The sequence below is a fragment of the Leuciscus leuciscus genome, assembly GCF_965113295.1.
Source record: "Leuciscus leuciscus genome assembly, chromosome: 15".
Lineage (NCBI taxonomy): Eukaryota > Metazoa > Chordata > Actinopteri > Cypriniformes > Leuciscidae > Leuciscus > Leuciscus leuciscus.
Window position 1 is genome coordinate 22,879,108 of NC_138739.1, and position 6,273 is coordinate 22,885,380.

Below are 6,273 nucleotides of genomic sequence, written 5' to 3' on the forward strand. Positions count from 1 at the left end.
TCTTGTATTGTAAAAAGATGGCACACCTGATTTGCACTTACGGTCTTGTGGACTTCACAAGTGTTCAACACTAGACCGCCACAAGTGTTCATTTTTACAGTTAGCCTAGGGGTATTCTATACAGTGCATCCGTAAAGTATTCACAGTGCTTCACTTTTTCCACATTTTGTTATGTTACAGCCTTATTCCAAAATTTATTAAATTCCTTATTTTCCTCAAAATTCTACAAACAGTACCCCATAATGACAACGTGAAAGAAGTTTGTTTGAAATCTTTGCAAATTTATTTAAAAAAATATATATAATCCTGTCTCGGAGGTCTACAGACAATTCCTTGGACTGCATGGCTTGGTTTGTGCTCTGACATGCACTTCTTCTTCTTCTTCTTCTTCTTCGTTGATGTTTAACGGTGGTTGGCATCCAACATTAATGGTGCATTTCCGCCACCTACTGTACTGGAGTGTGGGCCGGAGATAAATAACTATTTCCTTGTCCCCCTAACCTTCTATGCCCTCTCTCATCTTTATTCTTTCCTTCTCATATTTCTGACACTCAAAAATCACGTTCCACAGATTCAATACTATCACAAAATTCACACCTATCTGATATGAGCTTACCCATAATATGTAAATACTTATTTAACCCACAGTGTCCTATTCACTGTTAGACTTTGCAGGACATCAACACTAGACCGCCACAAGTGTTCATTTTTACAGTTAGCCTAGGGGTATTCTACATCAGTCGCATCCTCATATACAGTGCATCTGGAAAGTATTCACAGTGCTTCACTTTTTCCACATTTTGTTATGTTACAGCCTTATTCCAAAATTGATTAAATTCCTTATTTTCCTCAAAATTCTACAAACAGTACCCCATAATGACAACGTGAAAGAAGTTTGTTTGAAATCTTTGCAAATTTATTTTAAAAAAATCACATGTACAGAAGTATTCACAGCCTTTGCTCAATACTTTGTTGAAGCACCTTTGGCACCAATTACAGCCTCAAGTCTTTTTGAATATGATGCTACAAGCTTAGCACACCTATTTTGGGGCAGTTTCTCCTATTCTTCTTTGCAGAACCTCTCAAACTCCATCAGGTTGGATGGGGAGCGTCAGTGAACGGCCATTTTCAGATCTCTCCAGAGATGTTCAATCGGGTTCAAGTCTGGGCTCTGGTGTGCCACTCAAGGACATTGACAGAGTTGTCCCGTAGCCACTCCTTTGTTATCTTGGCTGTGTGCTTAGGGTCGTTGTCCTATTGGAAGATGAACCTTCGCCCCAGTCTGAGGTCCAGAGCGCTCATGAGCAGGTTTTCATCAAGGATGTCTCTGTACATTGCTGCATTCATCTTTCCCTCGATCCTGACTAGTCTCCCAGTTCCAGCCGCTGAAAAACATCCCCACAGCATGATGCTGCCACCACCATGCTTCACTTAGGGATGGTATTGGCCAGGTGATGAGCGGTGCCTGGTTTCCTCCAGACATGACGCTTTCGATTCAGGTCAAAGAGTTTAATCTTTGTTTCTCATGGACTGAGAGTCCTTCAGGAGGGCTGTCATGTGCCTTTTACTGAGGAGTGGCTTCCGTCTGGCCACTCTACCATACAGGCCTGACTGGTGGAGTGAGAGATGGTTGTTCTTCTGGAAGGTTCTCCTCTGTTCCCTGAGAAAGGCTGGAGCTCTGTCAGAGTGAACATCTGGTTCTTGGTCACCTCCCCGACTAAGGCCCTTCTCCCCCGATTGCTCAGTTTGGCCGGGCGGCCAGCTCTAGGAAGAGTCCCGATGGTTCCGAACTTCTTCCATTTACAGATGATGGACTGTGCTCATTGGGACCTTCAATGCTGCAGAAACTTTTATGTACCCTTCCCCAGATCTGTGCCTCGATACAATCCTGTCTCGGAGGTCTACAGACACTTCTTCTTCTTCTTCTTCTTCTTCGTTGATGTTTAACGGCGGTTGGCATCCAACATTAATGGTGCATTTCCGCCACCTACTGTACTGGAGTGTGGGCCGGAGATAAATAACTAAACCACCACAAAAAAAAAAAAAAAAAATCCCATTAGAAGAAATAACTTCTAATAATAATTATATCCTTTCTGCCAATCTTGTTTCCTTTAAAAATCGAAATAACAGTGTACTCATATCATTTAATGGTTTCCCCTGCAATTCTTTAAGTGAATTTCCTTGTCCCCCTAACCTTCTTATGCCCTCTCTCATCTTTATTCTTTCCTTCTCATATTTCTGACACTCAAAAATCACATGTTCCACAGATTCAATACTATCACAAAATTCACACCTATCTGATATGAGCTTACCCATAATATGTAAATACTTATTTAACCCACAGTGTCCTATTCACTGTTAGACTTTGCCGTAATTTTACAGTTACTTACCGCAAAAAAGCCCAATAAAATACCATTTATATTATTTACGGTTAACTACTGTAATACTTGCATTATGCATTATGTTTTTTTTAATGAAATTTACAGTAACTTACTGTATATGGAATTTACAGTACTTTACTGTTTACGCAAAAGCAGTAGTAATTAATTTTTATATTAGCATTTTCTCCAATAACAAAAAAATATATATATATATACATACAAAAATTCACAACTGGTTCCCATACAGGCAATATAAATGATATAAATGTATTTTTATTTTATTTTAAATAAATTTAAACTATATATATATATATAAACTTTGCTTACACCTCACAAAATTTTAATTGTTGCAAAGCCCGCGCAACAACCTGGCAGAATGTAAACTGAGGTTTGTGTGACGTCACGTGTCGAGTGCGCGCTCATAACGGACGTCCCTGCTGAGAGTGGATCGCTAGACGCCTGCTGGGTTTTTTTTTCCATACTGTCTATGTTTTTTTCTGAGGTAAGTACTGCACAAATGTATTTTATAAGTTACTTTTACAAAGTAAACCATTACCAATATCAATGAAATATAGCTAAATTTATGAAGAAAGTAAATAATAAAATCGAATAGGCTTTTAATAACAGCTCACAGGACACAGTCTAATTTTCCTCGAAACTGCCGCTTTAATATCCCATTAAATGCCATAGAATTGACTGACTGCCTTTTCCAGTAGATGGATGGACCCAATCTAATATTTACACAAACAAAGGTTTTCTGTCCTTTTTACGACCAGTTATGGCATATTTTACTCCTCAGTTAAATGTGTGGCGTTTTGAAGTAAGTTAGGCCTAGCGCGTTTTCTCAAAGGCACTCTCTCGCGCTCTCTCTGCCCCAGGCCCGGTTCTATGGGGGTGCTATGCACCCTCAAACGCAAGCAAGAGCAGACTCGATTGATACTGTTATAATATATTGGCGAAACAGATTTGCCAAACCAAACGCTCCAGTGCATATTTGTGTTTATTTGTTTTCGCGCTCTGGAGAACGCAGGAGTTTTTATTCAGTGCCGAATTATGCAGGCTCGCATAAACTCTCATTAACAAAGTGTAGACACGATGTAAGATATCAGACAGCTACGTATAAATGCTGGATTCACTCGGCACAGGACCGAAATATGACATGTTAAAATAGTAAGGCATTTAACGCAATGTAAAGGCAGACTAATTGAAAAATATTCATTGCAAAATATTTTTAAATTCTATGCCAATTATTGGTAAAACTGGCATCTAATTGTGTAACGTTAATTGATCAATCTAGCAGTCATCCTAGATCTGTCATTTATCATGTTCATAACATGTAGTCATTTGCCAATAATCATTGCTGAAAAATAATGTTTCTTCTATTTCTCTCTTTTCCCTGTGTCAACAGGAGCTAACTACAGGCCAAAGGCTCTTTTAAGAGCCTCAGCACTGAGCATCTTTGGCTTTGTAAGTATGTTTTGACTAACTATCAGATGCATTATGTGATTAACATATTGTAATGCATAACTTGCATTACTTGGAGCATAACTTTTTTAGGAGCACTTGTGTGAATCAAGAAACATTTCTGATTATTTTCAGTTGTACACTTTTTTTTCCCCAGGATTCTTTGAATAGAAAGTTCAAAAGAACAGCATTTATCTGAAATAGAAAGCACTACTGTTCAGTCAGTATTTTATTTATTTATTTTTTTGTTGTTGAATGAAATTAATACTTTAATTCGGCAAGGATGTATTAAATTGACCTAAAGTGACAGTAAAAACATTTGTAATGTTACAAAAGCTTTCTATTTCAGATTTAAGTTTGAAGGGCCATAAAGTTACTCAGTGTACCTTTAACGTAATTGTACATTCAGGCAATTAATAGAGTTCCCTAACAAGGGATGTGCAATAAAGCTATACTATTTAAACTAACTCGACTGGTAATAACTGCTGTTGCACAAGTTGATTCCTCGTCTGTCCATGAACAAATTTAGATTAAATAAACTCGTGACCATTTCTCACACATTTTCTCTGTTTTTTGGGGTTTTTTTTGTTTGTTTGTTTGTTTTTTCAGATCAGCCATCAGTGGTTTACCGGTATGGAGGCCAGTCAAGACCAACTGGGATGCTTTTTCATGCTTCATGCTTTTTTTGCGTATTGTCATGATCCCTGCTTTGACTTGCTATGAATTCAGTTCTCTTTTTACATCCTCCTTTTGATTAGAAACTGAACTCAAATGGCACTGCGAATTGGGTAAGAGACAAACATACAGTAAATTACTTAATTGAGGAAATTGAGAGATGAAACCATGCTGATGACCTCTGTCTGTGGTGAAGTAGTGAGTTTGACGTGTAATTAAACTCGAGGTTCTGTGGGGTGCGGACTGGATCGATTCCATTCCTAGAGCTTCCGGACAAATCTTTGGGGTGTGGACTGATGGGGCAGTGAACCCGAGGTTACCCCGTGAGTCAGTCCTAGAGCTTCTCATGTACGATTTTAGGGGAAAATCTGTTTTTTTGGATATGTTGATTTCTTAGGCGTGCCGCAAGAACACCACAGACAGTGTAATCACCATGGGAAAATCTCAGAGTAAAACTGGGAGTTGTGAAAAATATGATACACCGGTGTATTGCCAGATGAGAAGTTTATTTATGTATTATCTTTTTACTCTTTTAATTCATTTTATAACTGTACTGTACATCCTTTTTAATTGTTTTTATAACTGTTTTAAAGTGCCCCTATTATGCTATTTACTACTGAATTTTCTCATAATATACATTTGCACATTCCCACATTTTTCAAAGATTCTTAAAGGGTTACTTCACCGTTTTTTCATATTAAACTATGTTATTCCCTTAACTAAGACGAGTTGATACATACCTCTCTCGTCTCAGTGCGTGCACTAAATCGCTGTCTTGCGGCGAAACTTTGTTAGCACTTAGCTTAGTCCAGTTCATTCAATATGGGCCAAGCAGAGAAGCTACCAAACACCTCCACGTTTTCCCTATTTAAATACAGTTACTCGCGTAGTGTAACTCGACCTAGGACGGTGACACAAAACAAAACATTGCGCTTTTCTAAGCGTGTAAAATGGATAACTATATTGTATGGCGGAATACCATAGCAAGTGCTTGGAAGCACTTCGACTTCGGCGCAGTAATATCTTCACTCGTGAAAAATCCTCTCACCGGCCCCCGCTCCCTCTAGTGAAGATATTACTGCGCCGAAGTCGAAGTGCTTCCAAGCACTTGCTATGGTATTCCGCCATACAATATAGTTATCCATTTTACACGCTTAGAAAAGCGCAACGTTTTGTTTTGTGTCACCGTCCTAGGTCGAGTTACACTAAGCGAGTAACTGTATTTAAATAGGGAAAACGTGGAGATGTTTGGTAGCTTCTCTGCTTGGCCCATATTGAATGAACTGGACTAAGCTAAGTGCTAACAAAGTTTCGCCGCAAGTCAGAGCGATTTAGTGCACGCACTGAGACGAGAGAGGTATGTATCAACTCGTTTTAGTTAAGGGAATAACATAGTTTAATATGAAAAAACGGTGAAGTATCCCTTTAAACGGCTCGTCAGATGAATCAATCTCTCTAAATCCCTCCTTTCCACATGCTACTGGCCAGACAGCTCAGTCTGTTGTGATTGGTTTACTGCGTACAGCGCGCGTGTCTTAAACAAAAACACCCATTGCCATAACAACATCAGCTGTCCTGAGGCTTCCTACACCGTAAACTAAACACAGTGACGAACAATGACGTCGATTTTACCATATGAATCCGAACGCGAGTCCAATAATGAAACTCTGGAAGAACTAGTTATTCAACCCGAACCTCCATCACAAGGACGACTCAAGCAGGACGTTTCTCAGTGAAACATTAATATTAATTA

General features: G+C 38.9%; 1 protein-coding gene across 4 annotated transcripts in view; it reads right to left on the bottom strand.

Annotated features, from left to right (window-relative positions):
- Positions 1–6,273, bottom strand: part of LOC309475060 (protein shisa-4-like) — a 54,504-nt gene that overhangs the window by 13,778 nt on the left and 34,453 nt on the right. The window lies entirely within an intron of this gene.